Below are 13,289 nucleotides of genomic sequence, written 5' to 3' on the forward strand. Positions count from 1 at the left end.
AAATACAGTGCAACTTTGATCAAAAGTCACTACTACAATAATAGTAAAAGGTCACGTTTTTTAATAGTGACCTTATGTTTTAGTCTCAGTTTTTTTTGTTCTTTAAAAAAAAAAAAAAAAAAAAAAAAAAAACAAGCGTGTTGTATGTGGGTGTGACTATTTGTCGAACCTTTTCATCACGGTTTTTAGCCGTGATAGAAATGTAAGAGATCTCACTTTTTATGAAAAAGTGTGATTGTTTTAAAGTTACAATCTCGCCTTTTATAGAAAAGCGCGACTATTTTTATAATATTTCCAACATTCACCTTGAGCCAAACACATTCCTAAGTTAAACTCCACTTAGGATATCAAAACTCAACTCCAAACTTGATAGTAGGTGTGACCAAACACTCATTTCCAACTAAAACAAAATGCAGATTTTTTTACTTCATTATCTTCATTCTTTTCTCTCTTACTTCACTCTACATTCTCTCTCATTTTCCTTTACCTTTTTGGTGGCCAAACACCACATCTTTGCTCCACCCTTACACCATGACCTTAACCCACCATCTCCACCATTGCCAGCCATCTTATCTCGCCGAATAGCACAATAGAAGTATTAACTCTAGCTTTTTCTTAATCTTTTAAAGAATCAAAGCTTGGGGTTTATTTTCTTGACGGATTAGAGGCTTTTAATTGGTAAGAATCTTTCCCTAAAAAATTTAGTTTAAGGTTTTACATATTTTGAGTTAAAGATGATAATTTTTTTTTTTTTTTAGACCTATTTTGATTTGGGGTTTGATTGTTGAGTTTTATACTCTCAATTAGTTTCTATGAATGTTTTACATGTAGAAAAATGATCAATTTGATGGTTGTTTTGGATATTGAGATTTGGGTTAATCTAGGGTTTGAATGTGATGTAAAAATTGGAGATTTTGGTGTTAGAAAATTTATATGTTGAAATTGATTTGATAAATGGTGGATTGGGTATCTTTATGTTCTATGGAGGAATTTTATAAATGATTGAAGTGGTTTACTTAAGTTGTTGAGTTTATGAAAATGTTGATTTCTAACTTTTGTAGTTAATTGATGGTGGTATTGTGCATATAAATTGGTTGGATATTTAAAAAGTTAATAACTCAAAAATGTACAGAGCATGGGTGTTGTGGAGATTGGATAAGTTGTTTGTTTGGGTGACTTGAAGTTGGAGGAGTTCTTTAGCTTGTCATTCCATAGCATGTCTTATTTAGAATCAATTTTGTAGATGTTGTAATTTTTATTGAAAGCTTTTCCATAATTTTGGATCCTATTTACTAATTGTTAGGATTGTAGGAAGGCGTCTCTACATCTCTTGGGAATTAACTCGTAGGGTTTCTGTAGACCGCCCGGAGAACTCCCGACGTCGCGCCACGAGGGCGCGAATTCGTTTTGTTCTCTAGTTACTAAAAGTTTGGACTCGTGTCACGGTTCTGAATCTAATCTCGCAAAGTGCAATGCAAGACCGATAAATCACCAAAGAGTCCAAATCCGACAAATCGTTTTGGAAAACTGATTTTTATAAAGAAGTGCCAAACATGGACTGCTTTGCCAAATACAGAGTCGCCACCTAAATATTTTATTTTTGGAAAATTTAGGAAACCCTGACTCGTGCCTAAGGCCACGTGTCCGTCATCACCAAAGTTGTCTCAGCTCGGGAACTTGGGTACGAGAGGGGAAGGTCATGCAATGAGCACCCCCGCTCGCCCGATCAAAGATCGGCCTTTACTAACATGATATTTTGTTTTTGAAAACACAAGCGCTCTTATTCCGGTTAATTAGCTAGCTTACTATGTGATGCACACAGCATACAAGTATAGACTAGATCGCCTAAGTTGGAACAAAACATTTCATGTTCGTTTGTTTGAAAACGGTTTAGAGGTGCTACTCGCAAGTAGGCTAAATTGCGGATTTCAATGAATTGTTCCAATTCAAGCAATCCAACCTTCACCCACCGGCATTCAAGCAGTTAATCACTTAAGCAGTTAGTCTCATGGCAAGCATGCTATCATGGTAACATACACATCTCATGCAGGTATGCTAAAGTATAAACACTCACAGTGTACTCCGAGCCAAAACAGAGAACTAGTTAGAAATCATGCATGATCCTAGTTCATGTTAAGATGGCTAATGTAACACATGCAAAAATGCAACTAAAATAGGCTCGGCTATTCTAAGATGGCATAACAATGCAACTTGATAGCATGCTGTTTGAACACGTATTCAAGTAAATGTATTGAAATACAATGCAGTTAGTATGATGCGCCGAGCCCGGTGCATGTAATACAGATGAATGGATGCACGCATGCAAGCATAAGGATGCTAATCGAAATATGCCCTAAAACTAACCATCGTAAGCGGTTAAGTAAAAAGGAGAAAGAAATGGGGGTTGGAAGACATGTATCAGACACACGCACGCTTATTACAACAGTTGGCCCTCTCGACGAAGGGTCCAAATAAGAAGCTAACTAGCTAATATAAGTTAATTAAACTAATTATTACATCTCAAAACTAATTAACTAACAAGCTAACTAATTAATTACAAAACAAAGCTAATTAACTAACAAGTTAACTAACTAGTTATTACAACACAAATAAGTAACTAAACACATTAATTACTTAAGTACAAAACCAAAGCATAAACTAGCTAAGGAAAACAGTAAACAGAGGTCCTCGGGATGAGGAGTGCATGCATGCCCGGTCGCCTCACTCGGAAATCCGTTGCGATGCCCCAATTTGCCTCTATTTGCAATTGTTCTCAGAACCTTGCACCAAGCTCCAGAAAGCTTCTAACTCACCTTGAGGACCTGTGGGAGGGTTGCCAACCACCTAGGGATGTTACCAGCCACTGGCCGACCACTTTCTATTGCTGCAGTCCAGAAAAAGTGGTCGGCCAGCTAGCTTTACTGGTCGGCCGACCAGTTTTTGCTGCACTTCTCCAGTTTGCTGCAATAGAGAGGAAGAAAGGGCATGGCAATGTATTTGCAAGATATGCGTGCACAACCACCCTCCCTATCATTTCATGAGCTCAAGGGAGTGTGGTTCTCGACCCTCGGTCCACCAATCACACATCTCGATGCATGATGGCCGGGAAGCCAAATTGCACGATTCAACGTAAAATGAATGCACATAAACACATAAATGCCTTGACCTCTATCATGCTTGATCAAGAGGGTCAACGACCGAGAATTGCGGCACATTTCATCACTTCAAGTATGAAATGTCCCTCGCTTCTCGTGTTTGGACTAACACCTAATCCAAACACAATGCAAACAACTCAAGCATGCAAACATGCAATGCAACTTAAGCATGTAAACATGTAATGCAAGGCATAGCATACACAATGCAATGTAAGATGGCATACTCAATGCAGTGTAACATAAGCATGCACAATGCAAAGTACATGGCATATACAATGCGATAAACATGGCATGCACAATGTAATGAACAACATGGCATACTCAATGCAATGTAATATAAGCATGCAATCAAACATGCTCAATGGACTTAAACCAAAATAGACAGACCTCAGCCATGCCAAAACAGTGGCCACAATGCTAAGAAATGAAGGCACAAAAGCATATACAATCATACACATGCATTGGCCTATCAACTAGGCCTAAAAGCACAATCCTCAAGCGTGCTCAAGGAGTGATAAGGATGGAAGTATAACAACCTTAAATGCACTGAAATAAGGCAAGAAATGATACCAAATCATTCAAACAATACAAGCATGGCATGCTAAGGTCCTTAAGGCGTAAGGCTAGCAAAGAGGACTACAAAGGGGGCATGCAGGCACAAATGCATGAACCAACCATGGACAGAGTTCAAATATGTCAAAATAAGGACCAAAACAAGCTGAAATGAGGGCTCAAGTGTCTAAGCATGCAAGCATACATATTGGTCCACAAGCTAGGCAATAGTGCACAACACTCAAAGGCACTCAAAGCATGAAAGAAGTGGGAACATGGCAGTCCTATATGCTCTGAAATGTCGTGGTAAATGATGCCAAATCATGTACACAACACAAATGAAGCATGCTATGGTACTCAAAGCTCAAAGCTAGCATAGGCATTTGCTCTACAGCTATGCAAAACATGAAGCATATGACCAATGAAACTAAAAACAATCCTAGAGCATGTCAAAATGAGTCTAAAACATGTATGGAAGAAGGCCAAAATAAGCTAGCATGAAGGGCATAAGGCATGATGCATACAAGGCCAAAAGGGAGGATTACACTACACCTACCAAGACCAAGCATGAGATGACTTCACCAACAAATATCAGAGTTATATCATGGAAAAATAACCCCCAAAACACACTGAAATGATAGCTCGCAAGCTTAGGCATGAAGGCATACGCAATGGTTCATGTTTAAGGCATAAAGGGCAAACCCTCCAACGCATTGAGTAAGTGAAATATGTGAGTGTATGACCATGAAACATGCACTGAAATCTCATAACAAATGATTCCAAATCATTCAAATAGACCAAGCAATGCATGCTAGTGGACTTGATACACAAAGCTAACAAACTAGAATACATTATAGCTATACAAAGCATAGCATGCATGACCAAAACAACACAAATAAGAGCTAGATCATGCTAAAACGTGGATAAAAGCTTCTTGAAGTTAAGCCAAAAGTATGCTAGAATGATGGTCTAAAGCATGATACACATTAGGCTAGTTCAAGGGAAATGCACTACAAGTGCATGGAGCATGCATGGGGGAAACCAAACCAAACCTCAATAGAGGTATGACATGGAAAAACATCACTACAATCCTGTTGAAATAGAATCAAAACAAGCTAGAAAGACATGTTACTTCATGAAGCAAACAAGACTAGTTTGTGAAATTTACACTACAAGTGTATAAGACATGCATGGAATGACCAAACCAAGTCAAAAAAGTGGTATGCCATGTCAAAATAACCCCAAATACATGCTAAGATATGGTCAACATAAGCTTAACAAACATGCTCAAACATGAGGCATTCAAAGCAAGCATTCAAGAACACAAGGAGAGGGGATGACCCTCTCCTATTTGGGACCTCAAAACACCATTTCCACCACTGAAATTCCTCTGAGTTTTAGTGGTGAGAAGGCCAAAACAAGGTGGTCCCAATAGCTTAAAAGGAAAGCACAAGAACAAGGCCAAACAAGGCCTAAGAGGGGGTAAACTACCCCCAACTCAAAAGTGACCTTAAACAAACATATTAAGGACTGAAAAATAGAACTTTTTTCAGTAGGAAGTTAAGTCTAAAACACCATGCAAATAGGTCCAAAAGCTTAAGCAAAGCAAAGGGTAAAAGGGTTAATTGACTCACCCTTGTAGAACCTCTTCAAGGCTACCACTTCAGCAACTTTTCTGAGCTCAAATCAATCCAAAAACTCCAAAACCAACTCCTAAGTACCTCAGCAACAAAAGGATGGTGTTTAAGTGTGTGTTTGTGTGCAATAGTATGGAGAAATTACACTTTAAGGCACAAATATGAGACCAAAAGAGAGATATAGAGATATATGTGTATGTATAGCTCCAGTAAGAAAATATGAACCTGGCAGAGGAGGGGGAGGGTTCTCTCTTATAGAGAACCAAGCCTCAAGCTTGTTGGACAAGCTTAGGGTCCAAGGCCATCCCCCCATACACGTGTATGGAGGATGGTTTTTGAGCCCTCCAGCTGTTACAGCTGTAAAGAAAATATCTCCAAAAAGGTGATGAAAAGCAGAGTGGTCGGCCGACCATCACAAATGGTCTCCCAAGACAAAAAGTGGTCGGCCAGGGGTAGGAGAAGTCTACACATTGAAAGCAAGGTGGTGATGTGGTGGCCGACCAGAAAATATGGTCCAAAGACCAAGAAAACCAGTTACTTGACCAAAAAATTGGCTGGCAGAAATAAAAGTGGTCTCCAAGGGGAAGAACTGGTCTCCCACCCTTGTACCACCTTCCAAACAAGGAAGACAAGGTTTGTACCAAAAACAAACCAAAAAGGATGCAAGACGAAAGTTCGGGAAGCAAAGCGCAGTCGAAAGCCTTGAAAACTAGTCTACGAGCACCAAAAGTGGTCTACGACCACAAAAGTGGTCTTCCGAACCACAGTGTCCCTCTAGGCAGAGGTAACAAGGCATGGTCCGAAAACCAAGCCAAACGGAGAACATTAATCGGTCCCGAGTCAAGGCGTGCGGCCGAAGGCTCCGAAAATCGAAAACCGAAAACTAGTCTTCAAGCGGGAAAAGTAGTCTACGACCACGAAAAGTGGTCTACGACCACAAAAGGATGGTCTACAAGACCTCTCCCTCCCTCTAGGGAAGAGAAAACAAGGTTCGGTCTACAAACCGAGCCAAAGCACAAAGAGTTCAGAGGCCCGGAGGCAAGGCACTCAGCCGAAAACTCCGGAAACTTGAGCGAGCACAACATGCACTATCACCGAGCGCTCAATCGATGACGTCTGAGTGTTAAGGTCGGTCAAAAATGGGGTGTCTACAGTTTCAAATCTAAGCTTTTGCTATTTTGGAGGTGAGTATACTTACCATGGAAATTACCTTACCTCTATCTTTATTACAAAGTTTGAAAATATTTTTGAATTAAAAGAAGTGAATGATACATTTCATCATGATATTTGTATAAAAAGAAAATCTATAAATCTATTGAGGCCAAGGGTTGAGTTTAAATAAATATATGATTTCATTTGTATAATGAAGCATTAATTTTTATGAGAATTTATTTAAGTTGAGTCCTTCAAATTTTATGATGATGATGATTGAATGACAATGAAATTGTCACGTCCCAAATTTTAATTACTTGGAAACATTACCAAAAAACCTTTAATTTAGGTCCCTTTTTTTTTTCTTTTTTTAATATCTATTACCTTTGAGTAATAAAAACATAATAACACATGTTCTCTCTCGCAATGAATACAACAATAATAATAATAGTAATACATTCCAACTTCCAAATTAGAGCTACAAATAAATAAATACAAACATCAATGTACAAGGAGATTACACATAAGAGGTACATGAACTTCTTAACCCTCTAACCCATCAATTCGAATTCTCTTCCTGTAAGAAAATGAAACAACAAGAGGTGAGCACAATTGCCCAGTAGGAATCTCATAGTTCAAAATCAATAACCATAGTTCAAAATCAAAATCACCTGTATAGCACTGTTTTGTGCATTCACTCTGCATCGCACTGTCTTGTGCACTTACATCGTACTGTCTTGTGCACTCTCCTGGTCTAAGTGCAATTCCTTTGGTGTTTGTCATGTCTAAATGACTTTTGGTGGTCTGGTATAGTCACTTGCCTGTGTTTGTGGTGAGTTCTTAGGAGATCAACTAAGATGGTGGAAACTAGAGTTTGAATGGCCGAGGCCTAGAACGCAAAGGTTCAGGATTTTCGAGACTAAAGTTTGGTTTAAATACCCAGAGGTGTATCCCCGGCTTGAAATATGTATGGCAACCCCATAGGTTGAGGTAGCTTGTATGCGCCTCAATTTTGGATACTGAACCAACCTAGTTTGTCACCCTGTTGGAGAATAGGGAAAGTTGCGAACAAGGTCAGGGAGAAAAGTAGTACTTGTGGTTTAGAAGCGCAAGATGCAGAAGAGGAAAATTCACAGTAGCATGAGGTGAGTCATCACTAATTGCCCTGTAAGGTACTTCAACTTCCTAGCTGCTACATCGTATCTATTATAATCTATTACTTCTATCGCATTGTATATAGCATCTATCGCATGTATTTACTGTATTATTTGTTTTATCATACTGTCCTTTCCATGTTAAGCTTAGTTTGGCTCGTGCCCATACTTTTCACGTTAAAACATAGCTCTGCATGTGTATGAGCCTATTCTGCAAGAATTGTGGTCTGAAGGTTTCGGTACCTTTTTCTATGTTAGACGTGGTTTGTTTTGTGTCCATACCTTTTCTAGGTAAGACGTAGTTCGGCTTGCGCCTTTTGTCCACTACATCTACTGCATTTATTGTATCGTACTTTGTTTTGTTATATTCAGCATTTAGGATCACGATCTTTCCTCAGCAGATCACTCCTCACTTATATCATACCATCCAATTACTTTTACTCTTTCTCTTTCTACGAAACATATAGTTTTGCAGGTGCTTGCATCCTTTCACATTGAAACATGGTTCTATTATGTATAAGCATCCATGCTGCGCTAAGACCAGCATTGAGGATGTAGGCACTTAGCCTGTGTTAGGCATCGTTTGGCTGTGCCCACTTCTTTTCTGTATTAAACGCAGTTTGATTTGCATCTCCATTCCTTTATGGTATTTGTGGTTTGGCAATGCTTGTGGTTTGATTATATTATTGCATTGCACTACATATCATTTGTATTATTGCATTATATTGTGTATCATTTTGCATTCTACCCTAGAACTACGCTGGTTTAATTCCTTTCAAAGGGATACATAGATAGCCTGCGGGTGCAACCATTTTCTTTTTTTGTTTTGCTTGTTTGTCCAAGTCTTTTGGCCTTGTCAAAATGGGTCGTCTTCGGGCTTTGACATTCACTCACGTCATTTCATGACTTTCGAGTTCTGTCAAAGAGGGGTAGCTGAAGACACCCCATTTTTGACAGTCCTCAAGACTTGGACGTCATCGCTTGTGCACTCGATGATTATGATTGCATATGCTTGTTTTAGTGCCCGAAGTCCTTGTGGAATGTCCTGTCTTTGAGCCTTCAAACCCTATCCATTCTATGCCTTGTTTTGGACCAAAACCCGAGTGCTTCGAACCTCAAGACTCTGGGACCTGCAGGCCTTCTCTGGTGGGCTGCTGGCCACCAATTGTGCCCTGCCGACCACTATTACGCTTTGCCGGCCAATGGTGTGGCTTGCCGGCCACATTAGTGGCTTGCCGGCCATCAATGTCCTTTTTCAGATATTTTGTTGACAGTTGTTCCAGCTATTGGCACAATGGGCTTTATCTTTATACACGTGTATGGATGGATATATCTCAGCCAAATACATGTTTTTATATATATATGAGGTCTCTTCCCCCTTTTTGAAAGGTTAGAAATTTTGGAACAAAAATATATCTCTTTCTCTCTCTCTCTCTCTTTCTTGCAAATTTGTGCACACTTGCCTACTTACACTACTCTTTTGCATACTTCTCCTTAACCAAAGTTGATCATCTTCGAGCTAAGGTTACTTAAGGCCTTCCTGGAGCTCTTGAAGGTGGTTTTGGCTTAAATTGCTGTCACGACCCAAACCCGGCCCTATGGGTTTAGCACCGTAACCGGCCAGTAATCCGAGATTACTGAAGGCCTACCTAACAGTAATCCAGTAAAACAGAGTACAGGGCCTGGCGGAAGCCAATACAGTAAATAAACAATGTCCAATGAGCTGGGGCAGTCTACACAGTAAACAAAACGGTTACAGGAACAGAAGGGAAATATTAAAACACCCCAAAACCGAAGCTTGAATGGCTTGGAACCTCACAGTGAGGCACAGTGGTTGGCTAACAAAACAAAAACTTGCCTGACGCTCCTACCAACGGTCCGGTGCCTGAACACCAACATATATATATGAGCAGTGAGCTAAAGCCCAGTGAATAAAATAATACGTAAAGAGGTTTAGGATGAATGTCTTTTCGATATTTAAAACAGTTCATTGATTCAATATATCGGTCAGTCAGTTTGTGGCTCATATTGATGCCGTATCAGTCATTTAGAAATCATAGTAATCGTACGTGGCACATCCGTTAGCAGTACTAGTAGCAGTGTCAGTACAGTAGCAGTAACAGTAACAGTAACAGTACAGTACAGTACAGTACAGTAATAGTACAGTAGTATTTTAGAAAACAGTACAGTTCTTATGGACTCAAGAGGTGTCTCGCACAGACTCTAGAGGTGGCTCACTCTGTAGCACTTAGTTCCGTGCAGCACTTTGCTCCAAGTTTCACAGATTATAACAGTCATATGTGGTACATCGAATAGCTAAACAGTACAGTAGGTCTCAACAGACCGGGTCTTAATAGACCAAACAGTGAATGATGGCCATCATATCAGTAACAGTAGTGGTTCCAACATGGGAACCGACAGAGATCTCTGTAACAGTAACAGTAAACAGTAGGTGCTAAGGATGCCACAATACAGTTTAGAATATAGGTCATACATTCATTCATTCAGTTAACAATAACAGTTCAGAAACAATTCTGTTTAATTGTTCAGAAGATAATCATTTTGAACATATCTTTAGACAGATGTTACTCACAGAGTTCTGGGCTATAGAAAGCTAGAGCGTCTCCTCGGAAGTCAACCCTACACAGTCAACAGATCGAACACACACTAAGCTACACAGTTGGGAAAAATAATAACTTAACCCCTAATTTGCCTTGGTGTGTTCTACGTCTATATCCTCCTTAATATGTCTTAAACTAGGCCTAATAATGCCTAGAATGAGATGAGGATGCAAAGATGCACTCAGAAAACATTTTCAGAAAATCAAAGATCCCGTTCGAGCGTGGGTTCCTCTGCTCGAGCGGACATGCTGACAAAGGTCTCCGCTCGAGCGTACATTACACCGCTCGAGCGGACTGTAAAACAGTGCAAGATACTGGGAGCTCGAATTCCCCGCTCGAGCGCCACTTTACCCGCTCGAGCGGGAGACCAAAATCTGGAAAATCCAGATTTGAACTCCAATGCTCAAATCAAGTTTCAACGCATCAAATTCGATCCTTTTGGGCTAATTTTCTGAAAAACACTTCAAAACTCATAATATAACATATTTCAAGGATCAATTTGAGAAATCAAAGCCCAAAGGTAGTTCAATTAAACATGATTTCAAACCAAGTTTCAAGAACATGATGAACATGCAATAACCATGAATTCAATCAACCTCAACACTTCAAACACTTGCTCAATGAGCCAATTCTTCTTAAAACAAGATGAAATCATGCACTTTGACAATAATATGAACATGCATGTGAGGAATTATGAACTACAACCTCTAAACTTCAAAATACATACATGCATGCAAGCCTTAAGCTTCAATTCAACATTAAGAGGCCAATTCTTGACTCAACTCTTCAATTAACATGGAACATGCAAGAACTAGCTTGAATACAAGAATGAGAAGATGAAATCCTTACCTAAGTCTTGTATATCAAGTGTAGAAGCTTAAATGTGAAATCTATACTTCAATCTCCTTAATTTCCAAGCAAGACCAAGAAAAATGAGATGAAATCCAACTCTCTCCCTCTCTAGTTCGGTTATGCTCTCAAAATGAGCTGAGGAAATGTTTTGAATGAAGTGTAATATGGTTCAAAGATGGTCCATATAGTGGGCCACTAAGTGGTAGAATAGTAAATAAGTCAAACTATGGAATTGGCTCGTTTAATCTACTTTAATCATACCTAATCAGTTATCAGATAATTACACTATAAAATCACATAAATTATGATGATCATGAAACACTAATCGGTTTCCGGTTCGGCCGCCGATAAGGCCTTCAATTCACAATTTAAACATTAAAACATGAACAGATAGTTCAACAGTCAAACAGATAGACATGCATTTAAACAGATACCGTCGATCGATTAGTTTCAGAATTCAGTCAGTCTCAGTTTAGCAGTAATCAGTGACAGTATCGGTAATCAATGGTCAATCAGTGATCAGTGATGAGGGTTGTTACATTCTCCCCTCCTTAAAAAGAGTTTGGTCCTCCAAACTTGAATTAACATATGGCAACAGAGATAATGCCTAACATAACAGTAGCTTTCACTCTTTAACAGGAGCATAATCATATTCATAACAGTTTCATGACCCAATCTCAATCTTAGCAGTGCACAGAAACAAAATCATAAATCGCATACAGAGATTAGGGTCCGAATTATAGTGGAGTCTTAGACCTAGTCAGGTTTTAGAGTCAGGAATAGATTCATATACAGAGCAGAAGCTGAGCCCTCGCGATGAGGCCTCCGGTACGGGTAACAGAGTGCAGACAAATATAAGTTCCATAAGGAACCTCCAATACCGGGCAGCTAACATATACCACATAATATTAAGAGTCACGAATACATATTAGAGGTTGACCCCTAAATCAGTATACAGCATATAGCATTTCAGAAAACAAAACTTATTTCGTGACACAGAACATGAATACAGTTGCACACAACTTTACTGTAGTAGTAATCACACTACTTATATCAAGTACTTATCGGGGTTATAGATTGCACTGGCCTCATTTCATAAGTAATTTCCCCCGTTAAGTTACAGAGATTCGATTCATTCACTGCTGAGTCATTCATCTGGTCTTTGTTCAATTTGTCCTTAATTCGGTAATCCATCACAGTCAGTCCAGTTCATTTGGGAGTTATTGGAAACATAAGGCGAATTTGTACATTACTCCCATTACAGTAGGCAGGGTTCTGAAGTAATCATTCACATACTATTCATCAGTTTCAGTTCTCACGGATTCGATCATACTATGTATCAATACGGAAACAGTCATACTAATTTCATATACTTCCAGATAGTGAGGGTTTATAATCAAAACTAGTTTGCTGTCAACAAATCCCATCAGTTCTGAAGTACGGTAGTCGCCAAAGCAATCATTCCCTAATCAGACAAGTTCATAATTATACGGTAATACCGGGTGATTAATCACATAGCATGTACCCAGTTTTCCCCATATTGGAAGCAAATCAGGTAATAGCTCTCAATAAGAGTTTTCTCAAGTCGATGAAAGTTCGATTGGGTCATTTCAGATACAAGTTCTGCCCAATAATAATAAGTAAGAGTTCGAAGCACCAGCATCAAACAGAAGTTCTATTAGTTACACAAAGGGTTTCATCAACCCACGGTTCTATCAGATCAGATCAGGTAGCAGTTATCATTTCCAGATGAGGTACAGAAGTTCATACTCCAGTCATTTCAGTACATAGTCAGTAGTTTCGCAATTAGTCTGAGTCCATTTATTATCAAACTTACATCAGGGTCTGGTATCATTATAATTCATATCGAAGCAGTACAGATCATGTACAACGTGTTCCTCCCAGTAAGTTTACAGGCAATGCAGTTATTCACATCGAGAGGTAAACATCACAGTTAGTATAGCAACTTCCAAATAAATCTTTCATATAGGCGTATGGCATACAGTAATACATTACGCGAGATTCTCGGACACATAATAGGGAGTTGCCCTACGAGGGTTCCAAATCAGTTGTACAGTCACTAGAGCATAGGCTCGCAGGTCTATTCAAACAGTCATGTCAATTTCCCACAATCACGATTCACAGTCAAGAGTTTATTAGTCGGGG

Source organism: Camellia sinensis, chromosome 3, assembly GCF_055761805.1.
Source record: "Camellia sinensis isolate YWXY chromosome 3, ASM5576180v1, whole genome shotgun sequence".
Taxonomy (NCBI): domain Eukaryota; kingdom Viridiplantae; phylum Streptophyta; class Magnoliopsida; order Ericales; family Theaceae; genus Camellia; species Camellia sinensis.